This window comes from Marmota flaviventris, chromosome 5 (genome assembly GCF_047511675.1).
Source record: "Marmota flaviventris isolate mMarFla1 chromosome 5, mMarFla1.hap1, whole genome shotgun sequence".
NCBI classification, from domain to species: Eukaryota; Metazoa; Chordata; class Mammalia; order Rodentia; family Sciuridae; genus Marmota; species Marmota flaviventris.
Window position 1 is genome coordinate 14,495,453 of NC_092502.1, and position 19,653 is coordinate 14,515,105.

Genomic DNA, 19,653 nt, shown 5'->3' on the forward strand with positions numbered 1-19,653 from the left:
CACACCCACAGCTGGTTCTTCTCCCAGCCTTTCTGTGCATGCAAAGCTGGACCCCGAAATCAACTTCTATAGCATGCTTCTCTTTTCTTTCCAGACGCCACCATCATGTGAAATGTATTCAGAATATAAAGAGTCTAATCATTAGCACTTTTCCCATTCAGGGATTGAAAATATCTACAAGCTGAAGTTACGTCTACAGGGAATGGTCCCACTCTACTTCCATTTCTCATCATTTATTCTTTCTTGAAAGAGAGAACTAATTTGCCTCAATATATCACCACTTCACCATAAAACCCAAACCATCCAATCAACATGGCCTCTCCTGAACAAACATACTGGGAATGGGACCCGTGAAAAAATATGGTTGGCATTTAGTCCACTGCCAGCTTCTCCGAAGCAGCTCACTCCTTTTATTCACTCAACAGCATTCTTAGATGCTACGATTTTTGTATTGAGATGCACAATACGACAATCAAATAATAGATCAAAACAGTTTTGATAACATAACTGCATTTCAGCAGGATTCGTGTTTTTCTCTGTGAAGGAACATGCACAAGAGCCAATGGCATGCAATGGTCCCATATTTCAGATCAGAGAGCAGAAGTTGCAATATGTGTCTATATTTCCAACAACAAACTCCACATGTTTTGTATCTTATGTCAGTGTTGTGCAACAGAAGCATAATACAAGCCACCTATATAATGTCTAGGGACTACATTAAGGCAGAATTAAGGCAGAATTAATTTTAGTTGCATATTTTATTTAACCTAATATATGCAAGATACAATAATTTCAACATATAAACAGTATGTGTGTGTGTGTGTGTATATATATATATATATATATATATATATATATATAGAGAGAGAGAGAGAGAGAGAGAGAGAGTTTTGTTTTTGTTTTTATTTTTGTACCAGGGATTGAACTCAGGGGCACTCAACCACTGAGCCACATCCCCAGCCCTATTTTGTATTTTATTTAGAGATAGGGTCTCACTAAGTTGCTGAGCACCTCGCTTTTGTTGAGGCTGGCTTTGAATTCTCCATCTCTTGCCTCAGCCTCCCCAGCCACTTGGATTACAGGCATGTACCCCCACGCCCAGCTGAAATCAATATTTTTAAATTTATCGAAGAACTGTTTTACATTCTCTTTTATCATACTAATTCTTTAAAGCCTATTATGTATTTGACACTTATACTGCATCTCAATTTGGACTCCGGGGTGTCACTAGTATTTCATGTGTCTAACAGTCACATGTAACTAGCAGCTGCCATATGTACAGGGAGCTACAGTCAAGCCTCACACTTTTAGTTTATGTTTGAGTGAAAATTCACCATTCCCACTTAATCCTTCATTCAGCCCTTCTCACATTCAGGGCTCAGAATTCTTCATTCGAATCTGATGGTGATATTTCAGGCAGTTTTCCAGGGACAGGAGATAGGGAAAAGGCAAGGTAACATCCTTCTCCTCCAAAGTGTGGTAAGTCCAAACATCATTTGTCTAGAGAAGGCTGTCTTGATCCCTTGATTGGACCGGTTCCTTTGTCATTCACTGTCACAGCACATACTCCTACTTCCTAGTCCTTTTTCTAGTTTATTTACGTATTATCTAGTTTTCTTAAGTGACTGCAAGATCTATATGTAGGTAATGACTCCATCTGTCTTATTAATCATTGCAGCATCCATGAAGTACCCCAGCACAGCCAGTACCTATCCCAGAATCAGTATGCAGACATACTTTTTATATAAAGATGGACTGAGAAAAGTAAGGAGGAAGGAAAGGACAGGGCGAGGGAGGGAGAGAAAGAAAAGGAAGGAGAAAGAGGGAGGAAAAGAGGAAGGAGAAAGATATGTTCTAATGGAAGGTGAAACAACTTCCTCAAAATATTGGTTATGTTCATTAGCTAAATGGCACAGCCAGCGAGGATGATATAGCACTGTGCACCTGGCGTGTAGGCAGCGTCTTCTGAATTCTTCCAGACTCCACCAAACAAGGTTCATTTGCTCTTTTTCTGGATTTACTTCAACAATGTTTCAGTTCTGAGTATGACCCACAGATATGGTTGAAGGGGCTATGTACTGTACCGGGACTCCAGTAAATTTTCAAAACTCTTCTATCCAGTTTATAATGTATCAGATGCATGCAAAGGCTGGCAGAATTTTACTACTACTGTCATCTTGCCAAGGACTGACAGGTGACTATTAGCTGTCTACACCCAAGACTAATTACAGAGATATGCAGATATTTCCTTTACTGTCAGCTATCCATTCTAAGGATTCAATTTGTGGATCATCAGAATTTGTTTTTAGGGCCAGTGTGTTTTGTTTCATTTCATTTTTGTTTTTAATATCTTCTAGTAAATAGCATATACACAATTTAGGGAATTTCAAATTTATGCTTCAGTCAAGAAATTTCAAATGTTTTATGATACATACTGGCTTTGGAGTCTCTTTCCTCCAAAATCTATAATTTGCTCATTCTTTTATTTCTTTCATCAATCTGTGAATTCAGTGAAGTCTGTTGATGTTGAGACTCTTTGGAGACCCTGTCCCCACCCAACCCCAGATGTACATACAGCATCAATTTAGATTTTATTGACAGATACTCATGAACAGGCACAGAAGCAAACAGGCCTATTCCTTTAGGAGGTCAGGTATTTTCAAAGAGTAGATCACGTACCAGGAGCGTGGACATCACTTGGGAACTTGCTAGAAACACCAATTCTCAGGCCCCTCCCCAGACACATTAAATCAGTGAAACTGGGCACAGGGCCAACCATCTGTGCTTTATAGAACCCTCTGAGGGGTTCTGATGCACAATGGAGTATAAGAACTACTGGACTTGCCTGGCCTCTTGCCCTGAGACCAGGTAAAATACCATGAAAGCCACAAAAATAAATTAGCTCATTAAGAATTCAGGTTTGTAAGCTCAAAATGGTACCATTATAGAAAAATATATTTAGGAAGCATATTCAAATCTTAGGATGATAATATATACACATATAATACATGTATTTGTATCTCTCCGAAATTTACAAAGAATATCACAAATTTAAAATCTTTTTACAGCAAAAATCCATCAAATTTCATTGTAAAGGGGAAAAGAAGTCACTGGTGCTATTTAAAAACCAACAACATTTCTGAAGTGAAATTCCAAGTTGTCTTTCAGTTTTTGTTTACAGTATTTTTAGATCGCTCTCTGCTTGCTATGTTTTCTTTTAGACATACTGCCAACTTTTGTATCTGTCATCTGGTTTAGAAAATGAGGTTTCTCATCATTTTAAAGCATTTCACCATTTCAGTTGTCACACTAATGCTTGGTACATCTGGAAGTTCCTGTGATAGGATGGATTTAGAGCCTGCATTTAAAAGCGTATCAAATAATTACCAATATTTAATTTCATGTTCCTTCAGAAAAAAAAAAATCCATTAGAGGTTCTACAAGCTCTTCTTCCATGCCATCCCCTAAATTAAATTTCATATTAAAAAGACGAGATTCTAGGATTTCTCAGGCTTCAGGTTTGCAAATTTAAATTACAAAAAGCAGAAAGGAACGATATGGAATGAAGTGATTTATCCCAGGGGTTTGTTCTTTTTAAGTAGAAGATAAACTGAGACTCACAGGGGAGGGAGAGGAGAACAGAGGTGAGCCAGGTGGGCACCCTGCTCTTTCTTTGTTGTGCGATTCCATATTGCTTTGGGGTTTCTATTTCAAGCACCAATCATTTCTGTTTTCCTCCAACAAAATTGTGTTCTCGATAACTGGTGTATTATTTTTAACAAAACTCATTTGACACCCTTAAACTCTAATATGGTTTCTCCAATAGGTTTGAAATATTAAGCAAAAATTTTCCTCCCATTCCAAAACTCCAATGGGACTCAAAGTTCATAAATATTACCTTTAGAAGAATCCCATGGTATAGAATGCTTGGGATGGTATCAAGGAACATGGGGTCAGGAGGCTAATTTCTCAGGATGAATTCACTCTATGTGTCTTGAGTTTTTTCATGGATTGAAAGGGCATGCACATTTATTTAGCACTTGGGTTGTTTTTCAATAGGGTCAAACAAGTATTTATTGGCTTTATTTTATTGATAATAATTTAATAATAATATCAGAAATTATGCTTTGTTCTTTCTGATAGGAGCAAGCATTTTACGACTTTCCATCCTGGTATTTGCTAATTTTCTATAAACTTGTCAAAATGAAGAATGAAGAGATGAAAGAACAGATAAGTGGATGAGGTCCAGGAGATATCAGCAGGGCACTTCGTTGGGAAGCTGAAAATAGGAAGTGCCAAGGTCCTCAAGATGGCCCCTTCCAGCCCTCCAGGGGTCCAGCACCTCCTTCTCCCTGTACTTCACAGCACCAAACCCACACCACACCTCACATGCACACACAGGCAGCAGAAGCACTCCCACTGCCCACCTACTGTGGGCAACAGCAGCCCCTTCACCTAATGATTGTGTTCTTTGCCTAACAGAGGAAGGGGGCCCAGTCACACTGCCTGGGTGTTTGTTTCAAAATGCCGATAATTTGAAGATATGGTCATGCACTGGATTAACAAAGTCAGTACAGCTTTTCTTTTTCTTTGTTCTGGCAATGGAACCCAGGGCCTCACGCATGCTGGGGAAGCATTCTACTGCCGAGAGACACCCCCAGCTCTTGTTATTCTTTGGAAGTACAGAGTCATTTTGACAAATACTTAATGCCATAATGTATAAATAAAATAAGTCTAATATAAATATTATAACATAAAGGATTATACCAAGTATATGTAAATATATATATTCCTTTACATATTACATAGTTCATATAAGTGTGTATATATGTGTGTGTGTGTGTGATTTATAAAAAAAATGAATGATCATTGAACAAAATATTCACATGAGTACATGGACACACCCAAGCATTTACATGAATACATACACACACACACACACACACACACACTTTCACAGCCACCACTCATGCTCATTAGGGCACAGTGATGGCGATCCTCTCTTCTCCTGAGTCACAAAGTAACTAAGCAGTGGAAACTGCAGGGTATTGGATGGGAAAGCCTGAGACCCTGCTCCTCTCTTGACTGAAAAGAAACTAGCATCTCTAGAAGGAAAGGCTCAAGAACCGATTCCATCCTTTATCCACCTACTCTTTTCTCCCCTGCGGGGGAGGGGAGGTAACTCATCCACCTGGTGACAGTGGGGAGGAACAGAACAAGGGGGCCATGAGGGTGACAGCATGTGTGTTCCCCTGTGCCCGAGCTGAGTGGAAGGGTGTCAGAGGTGCTTCCATCCTAGGAGCTGCTGTTTTGATCCCCGTTATCAACAGTTTCCAGTTCCAATTAGGAAGAGACCAGGATTATTCTTAGGTTCTTTACATGCCCTTTGTAAAACCCAAATCACTAATTTGCTGCTGCCTAAACACATAGAATCTCCCCCCTGTCATGAAATACTGTGTTCTATTAAATCATTCTCAGTGATCATTCAGCATTCCCATTGTACGATGTTCTATACCTTATTGAACCCCAACCCATCAGGATTCTGAAAAATTACGAAGTCTCAGAAAATCACACCGACATTCTTTGCATCCTGGTCTGTTCCTTTCCTGAAGAGGAATCCCTCAAACAGGACTGGCTGGGTCAATGTCGTGTTCAGATTATTTTCTTTCCTATATAACACAATGTTCTCATCCAGGTTTGTACTGCTTTATGCCTCCCCAGAAGCAAACAAGAGCACCTGTTACCTTGCACCCTTACCAGAATTAAGGAATGGAATTAAAATAATATGTCACATTCCACTTCCTGTGATTTTACACGCTTCAGGGAGTGGGAAAGAGCCCCGGTGCCTCCTTTGTTTGGGAGGCATTGTTCCACTGCAGTTTGCCCAAGTGTGAAATGCCTGATTTCCTTAAGTCAAGTTACCTAATCTCTTGACATTACAAATATTAGCGTTTTAAAATCTGTTTTGAAATTAAGACAAAAGCAAACATCACTGCTAATGTACATTTGAAAGAGGAGGGGGGAAAGAAACCATGGCAACCAGCAGAGGAACTAAAATGGCAACTAAGAATTAGACACCAGAATAGAACCCAGCAATGGGCCAGATGAGGAATATAACTGGGGGAGCTGACAGGAATTACAAGGTGTTCTTTTGCGTTTTGCCCTCCTCTTGGTCATTGCTAGAGGGATCCTGGATGAAGCTTACCTACACTACACTTCTGCTCCTCCTAAACTCCTGAAATGTACCACAGGCTGCCACACCACATGCAAACACAGCTTGTTTAGGCCACAGGATGGCACTCTGGGTGCATATAAGTGAAGAAGTGCCAGGCTCCCCCAGGAAAAAAAAAAAAAAAAAAAGCTCTCTGTCCCTTGGGAGGGTCCAGGAGACAGCACTCCAGCCTGCAGCAAAAGCCCAGCGCCTGCCCCCTGGAGAAGATTAGTGCCTAACCTTTGATCGTCAGACCTTCTCTGTTTCTCTCCATACTTGTCAAATGCTGGTGAGGGTCTCCCAGGACAACCCGCCCCTTGGCTTCACTTCCTGGAGGGATGCACTTAGGGAGACCTAGAATACTCTTACAGCTTCCCTGGGAGCACACATCTCCCGAGAAAAATAACCTCGGGAAACGCAGCCACTTAACTGTTTTCAGATCACCTGGTGTCAGTGAAATTCCATGTTGTTGATGGTTTTGAATCTCCCAAAATGCAGTGCTATTTTTCTTTAACTACAATTAATATTTCATAGTGTGGGAATGATTTTAATATCTGTTAAATAGAGTGGTGTGTAAATCATATAGACATGAACTAGCAAGACGGCCTTCGCCATGACAGCATCTGAGTTTTTGCATATTTGGACAATTGAGTTTGTCATTATTAATAGTTGTTATCATTATTATGATTTACTATTCAAATGTGATTTACTATTCACAAGTCATAGTAAACTTAAGCTTTAAATGTGAAGACCTCTGTCACAGCATTAAAAGAAAACTGAAAAGGTAGCATAGATCCTTAGCAGAGCAAGTTACCCTGAACTAACTCTCTAACAGACTGTAAACAATAGTAAAAAATATTGAAATTAAAATCACAAGAATGATTCTCGCTGGCAAAAGGAAAGAAGAGAGAGAGTTCCCAGGCAAAGGCATGGGAGGGAGAGATGGAATGAGACCAAGTAGGTACAAGGTGAACTCCTATCAAGGAATAAAATAATTCAATATGCAAAGTGGGACAAAATAATAGAAAGGCTTCAAGTCCAAGGTGAGGTTTTCAGACCTGCCTGGGACACAGCAGGAAAGCCCTGAGCAGGGACGCACTTCGGGAAATCAGTCAGATGTCAGTGAAGAAAACAGCAGATTAGGAAAAGCGTTAGAGGAGAAGAGGAAAGACGGGAGCCTTGGAAATGGCTGGAGGAAACCGCAGCTGTTCATACCAGGGGAAGAATGAACTAGCAAGATGGCCTTCGCCATCACAGCATCCGAGGTCCCAGGCTGAATGCCGTCCTTCTAGCTCATGCCCGAGGACTCACTTTTCATTCTCTGTAGCCTCCACCAGTCTGGTCTGTATTGCTTTTCCTGCTTCACCAGGAGAAAGAAGCTCAGTTCCTTTGCTCCTCAGTCTACATGGTTAACCATGGATGGACCCCAGTTGGCCAGCAGCAGATCCCCCCTCTTCACCACATACATACAGGTTAGCAATGATGGGCACCATCCATACCCTCAGTGGGAGGGTATGTGCTCATGAGCCTTCGTCTTAAAATGTCTAGAGATTTTCCATTTCTTTACGAACACTCTTCACTCAGCATTGAGGGCCAACATCTACACAGGCCCCTCCTTGCTCTTGGGATAATCCTGCCTCATTTTCTTTAAGAATCTCCAAAGCTGTGAGATAGAAACTCCATTCCAAATCTAGAACCCTCTATCTTTGCACCCTACTCTTATTGTAATGGAAAAAAAAAAAAAGTCCTGGCTTTGATAAGCATCAAAACTTTTGCCTGTGCACTGCTCCTTCTGAAAGGTTTCTCATTTGCATTTTGGCCTCCTATTCTATGATTGACACGTCCTACTCACACAAAGATATAATCAAACATATCTCATTTATTTAATCTTCAAAATTTTAATGAGTAATTATGAGTTATCAGCTGTTTTTCTATGAGTTAGGGATTTGTCAGTTAAAAATGAAACAAAACAAAACGAGCAGAAACAAATCCCTGGCCTCATAGAATTCTGGAAGGTGCAAGTTAAAATTCAAGTTTCATCTCAAATAAATAGAAAAAAAAATAATAATTAAAATATGCCCTCCATTCCCATGACCAGAGAGCATTCTGCAGTGATTAACTGTTTCTCTGCTGTAATTCGCAGTCCAATTTCTTCAACGAGGTGTGTACCCATCCGTGTCTCCACTCTTCCTCTTGCAATCATTTTTCAGACCACTCCATTTTGCTCCTGTCCTCATCACTCCACAAGAACTGCTCCAGCTCAGGTTTCCGAAGACATCCATGTTGCCCAGTGGAACAATTGCTCTCCAGTCCTGCCTCTTGAGACCCCTGGGCAGCACTGAATCATGGGAGCACCCTCCTTTCAGTTACACCACACCCTTGCTGGAGTCCTCTCCATGCCTCGATAAAACCCCGGGATGTGATTCTTACTGTGTGCAATGCTTCACCCTCTCTCTCTGCCTGCCTGCCTCCTACTCTTCAGGTCTTAGCTCAAGGGTCACTTCTTCAGAGAAGTTTTTCCTACCCAGATGATTAAATGTAGACTTCATTTTTACCCCATCTTCATTTTACCCCATCCTGTTCTTTGTCTCCAGAGCACTTCTCACAGTTTGCAATCTTATAAGTATATTAAAATTTTACTTGGTGTTTGCAAGGAATAAAATATTTTCTTATGATTTTCTATACAAATTTTATTTTACAAATTTCTCTAGAAATGCTTTATGTCCGATTCTATACATAGTGCCTGGTATATTGTAGAATCTCCATAAATAGTTGCATGAATGACTAGGTATTTCTTTGAGTATTATACTATGTCGGGGGGTGAACTGGGATCAAAAGTAACACTTTGTCTTAAAGAGTAGATAATGAGGAAAATGTCACTGAAATTCCTTCAGCAAAGGAAAATTGGAAAGTAGACTTGCTCTAAGAGGAAAGAAGGTGATCTATTTTGGGACCTGTTAGTTTTGAGCTGTCACTAGCACATCTAAAGAAAAGATGTAACAATGGTGGGGACATGTTTTGATAGACCCCATGGCTATCCTTTCTCAGACACTCTACCCTTCCCTACTTTTGTGAAAGTCCTGCTTGGTAGCTTGACCTCAGCTCAAGTAGAAGGATTTACGCTGCCCTCATTGTCTTCCTTAGAGATCTTCTGGAAAACCCAGTACTAAACTAGCTGGCACAGAACATCACACTAACAATAAGGATTGGCTTCGCAATAGACATGGGGTCTAATTCAAAGAGAACGTGAAGAGGTTTCTTAAGAGATTTGGAAAAGATTCTTATTCTAAGGACAAAAGAAGAGATGTGCCCTCTATCCTGCTGTACAGTCTTGACTGCATTCAGCTCATTTCTGAGCTGACAAAGGACAACCAGGTACAGGATAGAACCAATGTGAACAGAGGAAAAAGAAACAGATGAAGTAAACCACCTGGCTCCCTAAGGTGTCTGTGTTGATGAACCCTGAAGTCCCTGGTTTTAGCTGGGATCTGAAATGTCCCCCAAGGGCTCATGTGTAAAGACTTGGCCTCAATGCAGCCATGTTCAGAGGTGGCACTTCTAGGAAGTGATTGGATCACAAAGGCTCCAATCTCATCAGTGCATTAATCCATTGATGGATTCATAAATTGAATGGACCCTTGGGAGATGGAACCTAATTGAAGGGGGTATACATTTGTGGGTGTGCCCTTGGAAACTGTATGTTCCCCCTGGCCCTTTTTTTTCTCTTCCTCCTTTGCTTCATGGCTGCAAACAGATGAACAGCTGTATTCCACCATGCCTTCTCTGCCATAATGCTCTGCCTCACCCCAGGGCCATAGACATGGAGCTAGCCCACTATGGACTGACATTTTTGAAACCATGAACCCAAATAAATCTTTCCTCTTTTAAGTTGATTTTTTTTCTGGTATTTTGTAACAGAGATGAAAAGCTGACTAACATACTCCCAACTACTCCTTTCTATTAAGAGCCAATAAATCTTTCAATAGGCTAGTTAGAGTTGGATTATCTGGTATCTGTTTCATTTTCTTATTTACTGGAAATCTAAACTCATACACATGAAGTAAGAGTTTGGGAGAATAAGTAAAAAAAAAAAAAGATAAAAATAGGCACACTAAGGAAATTGCTGTATTGAAAAAAATGGAATATGTCAGTTAGCTTTTCATCCCTATAATAAAATAGCTGAGATAATCAGCTTATACAAAGAAAGGTTTGTTTTGACTCATAGTTCTAGAGCTTCCAATATAAGATTAGGAAGACCTGTTGCTTTGGGGCTTCTGGTTTGGGTGCTAGAGCAACAGTATGGAGTACATGGTAGAGCAAACCTGGCAAGATAGTCAGTAAGGGAGCTGGGTCCCAGAGTCCTATTCAAGAACATGCCTCAGTCACTTAAAGACTTTCCAGTGGGATTCACCTCTTAAACCCTCCCCTGCCACCAACAGCACTTCCCTGGGAACTAAATATTTAACTATGGGACTCTGAATATAGGGCAAAATTAAACAATAAGAGATGGACACATATTATATCTAAAAAAACTCTTAATAGGTAGAAAGAACTAGAAAAATCAGGAGCAAATATGGAGAAAATAGGTCCACCTTCAAAAGTCACTTAGTAATCTATGCCTGTTCTTTAGAAGAGTGATATGTTAGCTTTTTAGTACTCTGACCCAGAATACCTGACAATAACAATTTGATAGCAGAAAGTTTCATTTTGGCTCACAGTTTCAGAAGTTTCAGTCCATGATTAGCCAGAAACACCTTGGTGGAAGAAAGCTTCTCAGCTCATAGCAGCCAGGAAGCAGGGAAAGAGAGCAAGGAAGAGGCCAAGGGCATGTTACAGTCCCCAAAGGCATGATCCCAGTGACCCAGTTCTTCCAACTAGGCCTCACCGCCCATAGTTCCCATCACCTCCCCATAATATTGTCAAATTATTAACACCAGTAGATTAATCAACTGGCGAATTCAGATTATTATGATCCAATCACTTCCCCCAAAGCCCTACCTCTGGATATTACTGTGATGGGGACCAAGTCTTCAACACATGATATTTTGGGGAACATTCAAGTTCTAGACCACAATGAGTGATATTAGTTATGTTAGTCATTCTTATCAAGGGAATCCCTCTAACAGAAAAGAAGAACTTATAAACAAATACTACCTGGGAACAAACTCCAATTAAATTGCAGTAAGGAATATCAAGGATAAGAGCATGAATTTATCAATGGATAAGTATCACATAATTTCTCATGTATTTGTCAATGACCTCCAGGCTTATTGAAAGATGCCCTTTATTCTAGGCACTGTCCTAGTTCTGGTACAAGAAAATACATCTGCCTTCAGGTTACTTTTGGTAGGGGAGTCTGACCAGTAAAAAGTACCTGACACAGTGTGGTTGATTCTGGGAAAAATGCAGAGACCAGTGCCAGAACTATGCCAACTCTGTGCCCCAAAGTTAATGGCAGTGGAGACCTGTGGTGATGGGCAATGTGAGGTGTCTTGGAGTAAACAGTTCCTGAAATGCACATTTAAGCAAGAGTGGGAGTCACCAGGGGAGAAGATGAGTTCTTGGCAGAAAGATCTGAGCTACAGAAATGAAGAATGTATAACACAGCTCTGGAGTCCAAAGTGGGATTCTTGTGTCCTAACCTCTATTATGGTTTTCTCAAACTAGCTGGTCTTACCTATTATATCATCCCTTTGCAAAAGGCCATATTATCTCATTTCAAATTAGTACCCAATTAAAAGCATTTATTGGCCATGACATTTCACATAAGTTCTATGGTTAACTATGATTTGATAATGAGCATGACGAGGGGCTCCTCAAAGATGCCTTGAGACACCTCTTCCTGAAGTGATTTTAGGAGGCAAACATATTGGTTTCTCTGGGATTTACTCCACTTGCTCTTATGAAGACCTGGAGATGCAGCATGTGAGGGCACTGCTCTCTTTATGGACCAAATATGCAAATACTGCCAGTGAGAATTGCTTAGAAATAGATTTTAATTCAATCTCTTGTGGAAAACAGAAACAAAATAAATTGCTAGCACTTCTTTCATGTTTGGAACATATCCCTTCCAAATCAATTTTTGGGCTGAGAGTCCTCAATGCCTATATTTTTCCATACATGGAAACTCTCCATGGTAGAGAATGGGTGATGCAGCCCTTCTTAAAATCATATTCTGCTATCATCTTGATGATTTTCTTCTAAGCTATCTATCCTGTAGGTTTTATTGTTGATGCGTCTCTAATCTTATGAGAAGATATGAATCAGACAAGTAGCAGGACTAAAGAAATGTTACTTCTTTAAATGTTTTTAAATGAAACACCAACTTTCTGAATTTAAAAACCAGCAACAATTAAACTCAATGCCCATTACCAATAATGTACATGACTGTATTGAAATTTGACTACATTTGCATCTATAGATAATGAACTGTCCACAGCAATAGTCTCTAGTCAACAGAAATCCACATTGTTCCACAGAAGTTGAAATGTGAAAACTATGCACAGTAAAATTGATGAAGTATGGATATCCCCCCCCCCCAAAAAAAAAGTCCTCCAATCATACCTTGGAGGTCTGATTCATACCTTCTCATTTATTCACTCATTCAGTCATTAATAATTAGACTCACTGAGTGTTCACCATATGGTAGGCACTCCAATTAGGGTCATAAATGAAGCAGATGGACTGATTTCTCCAATCACAGACATACAGACTTGTGGATCTGTTAAAATTATGTACCATTACTGAATTTATAGCCTTGTAGCAAACAGGGGTTTCTTGTTTTTCACTATATTTTTAGAAATCAAGTATATTCCCAAGAATTGTAAAAGAAACTCCTACTAGTCTACCAAGCTGCCATCTGGCCCTAAGAGAACAAAAAGTAAATGGAGAGGTTCCTGGAAAGAAATATAGGCATTCATCTTGAGCAATATTTACTTATGGCAGAGAAAGCACTGAATAGACAAACTAAGAGGACCAAGACTGTCCTAAGTCTGGAATGAGTTAAAGAGCGCAGAAGTAGAAGAAAGCTGAGCAGGAGAGACAGTGGGACAGCTAGTCAGTGGGACAGGAAGGGACACAAGAGAAGATGCTGTCCTCGTTCATTCTTCATTTCCCTTTGACACAAATGCAGTTACCTGTTGGATATTTTTATGAATCTTGTGAATATTCCAAATTCTAGAATTTGCTTTCCTAGATCCAGTACATGGATCATTCAATGTCTATCCCATGTCCAGATCTGGATTCAGCCCTTCTGCAGACTCTCCTAGGTATCATTTGCCAAAGAATTACCAGAGAGAGACATTAAAAGATTTCAAGATCAAAGGATCTTGAAAATTAAAAGTTAATCCAAATATAGGTTATTTCAGAAATAGGGAGAAATAGATTGTAAGTTACCTGGGAACGTTCATCTCTCATTCTGTGATATATCTCCTTTGGAGTTACAGCTATTGGATGATTACATATGTGAGGTCTTCCAGCCTCAGATGCTGAAACAGGTACCTATCTGTGTCTCAGATGTTCCCCCAAACTAGTTCCTTTTTATTGTTTATATTATAAATGATAGCAGGTTCCCATGGAAAAAAAATAATCTCCCCACATTGTGGTTCATTGAGTTGAGCATCTTAAAAACTCACACAGGGTCATGAATCCTTATATATTGGGTATTGTGGTCAGCGTTAGCTATTTGAAAGACAGAATAATGGCTTCCTTCCTTTCAAAGATCCTGTGGCTCATTGAGACAGAAAACCATGCCAAAAGTTCATGCAATAATGAAGGTGTGAACAGGTACTGTGGAGAGGAATCAAAGCTGGCCTCAGGGTGGAGGAGCTGACTGAGAAGAGATCTGAGAAATAATTGGTAGTTGGTGAGGTGAGAGAGAAGAGCGTTGGTGGAGTGAACAGCTATTGATTTTGCCTGTCCAGCCACACTTCCTCTTGCTTCTGATAAGAGCAACTGAGATTTCTTGAGGAAGCCTAATGCTTTTCAAACTCTTGGTCCATAGGATTCACTACAGCTCTGATTTTCAGGCCACACATCTGTTCCAGGTCTCACCCTTTGGAGTTTCCTCTTGTCCTGGTCACAGGATTGTTTTCATGATGGTTGTAAAATGTGCACCACGCTAAAGAGACTTGAATCTGGAGCTTCTAATACTTGAGAAAGAGGCAGTCTCCTTTTTTAATGGAATTACCAACAGATTATTGTGTGGAGAACTGGCAGTCATCTAGTGACCATGAGGGACAGCCTATCTGAGAAAGGAACCATTCCAGAGGAAAAGAGAACTAAGGGTATGATCAATACTGGATAACGTAATTAGAGTATCTACAGGTCGCTGTGGAACATGCCTGTAATCCCAGTGACATGGGAGGCTGAGGCAGGAGGATCCCAAGTTCAATGCCAGCAACTTAATAAGGCCCTAAGCAACTCAGTGAGACCCTGCCACTAAAAAAAAAATACAAATTAGGACTGGGTGTGTGGCTCAGTGGCCAAGTGCCCCTGAGTTCAATCCCTGGTACCCAATAATAATAATAATGATAATAATAATTACAGTATCTGAACCCAGCTCTACCTAAAGACATGATACATTTTCCCTGAACTTTCCAGTTGTGAGTGTCAATTTTTTTCCCTTTTCATTAAAGGCAAATAGAGTGCTTCTATTGTCTTCATTGAGACAACTGCTAACAGCAGGAGTAGATAGGCTTTGCATGTGAAAAGGATGTGAATTTTGGGAAGTCAAAGGACAGATTATTATAGGCTGAATTGTGTTCTTGGCCCAAACACATATGTTGAAATTCATACCCTTAGGAATGCATATTCTTAATACCTAAGAATGTGAGTGTGTTTAAAAATAGGGTCTTTAAAGATGTAAGTAGGAAAAATGAGATGATTAAGGTAACAATTATTCAATATGATGGGTTTCCTTACAAAAAAGAGGAGGTAAAGACACAAACTCACAGGGAGGTGATCAAATGTAAACACAAGGAGAACACAGCCATTTGCAAGCCAAGGAGAGAGACCCAAGGAACCCTGATGACACTTTGATCTTTCATTTCTAGCCTCTAGAACTATGAGGAAATACAGCCATATACTGACACCTATGGAGGATTTATTCCAGGACCCTGAGGATACCAAAACCCATGGATATCCAAATCTCTTATATAAAATGGTATAGTATTTACATCTAATCTATGAATCTATGAATCTGTATATTTTAAATAATCTATATATATTATCTATAATATTTAAGGCAACATAAATATTATGAAGAATTGCTGTACTATATTGTTTTGGGAACAATAACAACAAAAACATTTGTACATGTTCCATAGAAACAGAATATTTTACAGACTTTTATTTTTAGCTGCAGGTGGTTGACTCCCTTGGATGTAGAATCCATGGACATGAAGGGCCAACTGCACATTCCTGTTGTTTAAACCACACAATTTGTAATACTTTGTTATGGTCACCCTCACAAACTAAAATAGGCAGGTGCCCAGGAAGACTATGGCAGAGAAAAAAACAGGATTGTCAAGACGGTTACTCTTAGAAGCAGAAATATTTTGAGAACCCAGAGATACAGAAGACAAAGAGAGTATCTCTAAACAGATGCAAAAAGTGGAAGGTGAAGGGATCACCTTCATTGTAATTTCTTTTTATGTTTCATTCTCTGATCCTTTATATATAATTTCTGCGCCCATGATGGAAGACACACCACAGTGCTTGTTTTTAGGTCCTGTGACACCAGACTTCAAATCCCTGCTGTTTTGAAATATATCAGAGGTCCACTTGTGTCCCAAACAATCAACCTTTCCTGATAAGTTTGTGGAAGAACCCTCATCTGCAGGAGCCCCACTGTTGAAGTGTTCAGAGCCTGATGAGAGACCGGGATCCTCAAGTCTGTCACTTCAAGTTGGTCCTAAGAAATGGCCTATTGTTGATTTCCACTTCAAAATGGTATATGGTTTTCTTTTGTCTATGCACAGCCAAGTCCTGATGAGACAGAGACTCATCCAGCCTTAAAACAACGGACAAAAATTCTCAACTGCTGAACCTTCAAAAACTTCCCAGATTCAAGGCCACATTCTTCACTGTGACCAGAATGAAGTTCTTTGGCTCTGGAAGTCAGAGAGACAGAGTGGAATCAAAAGATGAGTCAAAAAGTTACAGGAAGAGAAAGAAGGAACTTGTGTTTGAAAAAGAACTTTTAAAAATTAGATTTGTTTGCCCTCAGTCTGAATGTGAGGACTCATTACCAAGTGAGTTTTTCCTGTTTCATCTGGATACACAAAGTCAGAACCAGAGCTGGTGACTCAGGGGAGCCTGTCTCCTAGGCTATTTCTAACTCTCCACTTATTAGACCAATGCTATCTTCTCTGTACTGAGTTCTATCCGAGACATTTTAAAGTGCTCTCTACCCGCCTGATAGAAAGCATTTGGGCATTGTTGAGTGTTTTCATGGATTTTTTTAACCCGCTCATAAAAACACCATTAGGTTCTCTTTTTTCCTTTCCTTTCCTTTTTTTCCTTTTTCTTATTTATGTATGGCAAGATTTCACTTCCTGCTATAATTGTTTACTAATTTCTAGATCACTCTATAAATCATATCCTCCATAGCAGGGCTTACATACATTGAGAATTCTGTGGAGTAAAAAAAAAGAAAGAAAGAAAAAAAATAGAAGTTAAGCTTCCTTCTTGTACTCACGGATGCTAGCTTTCAATCTTGGCTGAGATATTTTCTGTTGAGTCACTACAAAAACAACTCCTTCTAAATGGCTTTTCTACTTAGAGGAAAAATGAAATCAAGTGCTTTTCTTATCATATTAAGTGAATACATTATATGTTAACAAGCATTTTCTTATTTTTATAATGGAAAAATTGTTAAGCAGAATTTCACTCTCCCTAATTGTAATAAAGCAGATTTGCTTTTAGACTGAAATACAATAAACTCTTTGCTAAACAGCAGTGAAACAAAGGTAGGCTGAAAATGATAAACCCCCTTTGTATATGGATATAATTTTACAGATAGGTCAGGTCTTTTTGCATTCTCCAAAACATATATTTCTAACAGGTTCTTTCTTTCGTTTTTTTTTTTTTTTTTTTCGATAGCTTTAGATACTAACTATAAATAAAGACCAAAGGTGTGGGGGGATTACTTTTCTAAACCCATAGTTAGACATTCAATAATGATATGACATTCTATCTGAAATGGTTTGAGTAAATATGCATGAGCCAGCTGTAGTTATACTGAAGTTAGGGGAATATTTCTCTAGTTCCTACACCAACAGCAAGGTCAAGTCTCTGCATTCCATTTCCCCCTGGAGCCTGTTGTGATGATCTCCCCCCAAACTTGTTGAGTATTTATTGTTGCTGCCACTGATTTGGCACTTAGCATATGCTACCTAGCATTGTTAATTATCTTTTTTATGTACATGTCCTGTCTGTCCAAGTAGCCAACTCTCCTTGACTGTGAGGCAATGTCTTGGAGCACTGTGTGTCTTCAGCACACAGCAATATGCTTCTGGATGATGGAGGTAATAATGAGATAAAGGAGCATCATGGAGAAATTTACCCAGGAATACTGAGGCAGCTTGAATAGTGGCATAAAATACATTATTGTATGTAACATAATAACTCGGGAGATGTTGTTGTCTATCACGGCTGTGACCTGCCAAAGGGCTTCATATATATAGCAGGACCTTAGCACATGTTTGGTTAATTTTAAGTAATTTTTTTTTTCAGTCAGAGTGAATAGATATTCATCTTCTGTACTAATTCACTTTGTATTTTGAGTATATATTTTCTTCTTCTAGCAAGTTCTCTTATTCATTAAGCACTTTTGTTCATGGTTCATCATTTTGATGTTTTCTCAGCATTGTCACCAAATCTTTGTAAAATGAAGAGGCCAGGGCCGCACTCAAGATTGAAAATACCAAAATCTTTAAGAAGGAGAACAAATATTCTCAAAAAAATACCTCTTCTTATGATTCTGGTATGCAATTAGATTTGAAAGTCATTAAAATTCTACTCAAAGACTCTTATTATCATTATTATTATTAGCTAATGGCTAGCGTTATTTTTCTCTCTCTTAACTTTTAATAGCATTCATATATTATTTAAATCATACATGAAATATGGTATGCACATAGATAGAGGTTAAATGGCTATGATTTTTAGGTGTGTCTATATATCTACATGTATTTTCACTTCCCACATCACTTCACAAAAGATTTAAGACAGATTTCAATATATTCTCAGGACAAAATAACTAATTAAAAAGATTGAAGGGGAAAGAAAAGAAGGATATAAAGTTAATCATGACCAAAAGGAATAAAGATAATCTTTGCCAACTGGGATGCATGTAGTCCTGTTCAGAGCTCAAGATAAGCTGTATGTGTTAAGTCTACGTTTCCTAGCAGCCAGGGCAAAAAGGGAAACATAGGTGTTATACTGTGTCTGTACAATGAAAGCAATTCATTTTTCCAACACTGATTGATCCCTAGAAAGAAAACTATTAGCCGTGATAGACAACAACATCCCCTGAGTTATTATGTTATATACAATAATGTATTTTATGCCACTATTCATTAAGAGTTCCATCCGTTTCAGCAGATAGCTTAATGAAAAAATCACAATTTTGTAATAGCAATTCTATAATAATCTAAAATGGTATGATTATTCAGAAAAGAATGCTTTGGATAATGAATGTCCTCCTGGTAATCTTCTATCAGTAGCATTTCTTACCAAATGTTTTGGATGAAGATTTGTAAGAAGTTGAAGATAGTACCTAAGCACAAGAGACTAGCTTATCACTATTCTCTATTGCTAACTCAAAGCAGATTCATTGAATTGACCATCATTTGCATGGAAGAATGATTCTGGTCTTTTCATTAAAAATAAAAATCCAAATTTTGACACATGCCTGAGATGCTAAATCCTCATTAAGAAGAATTCCCTCAGTTTGGCCAATTTTTTTTTAATTGCAGAAAATAGTGTTTAATAAAAAAAAACTAGGATAAAGATTAATCATATAACACCAAAACTCCCCAAAATTGAGCTATGCATCAAATTTTTTCCTTAAATATAAAATTTCAATAAATTTTTGAACATGTTTACTGTTCTTATCAGCCTTCCAAGTCCAGGGGTGATGGTCTCCTTCAATCTTCCTGTGGTAACTAGTTCATGTTGTGTATGTTTGTTTTCCATAAGCACATTTCATCTGAGACATTAAACTAAAAGTACAAATTTGGATACACAGACAAGGGGAAAAAAAAAGGAAAGCAAAAGATTCCCACAGAGCTGAAGTTCTGCCTTATTCTACTCCCTGGTTGCGTAGCCTTGAATATATTCTTCTTTCTTCACATGTGAAATCTGTATTTTACTATATTTCACTGTATTCTCTATAGCATTTAAACATGAAACTAACACTAAACTTTTTGACAATGTCC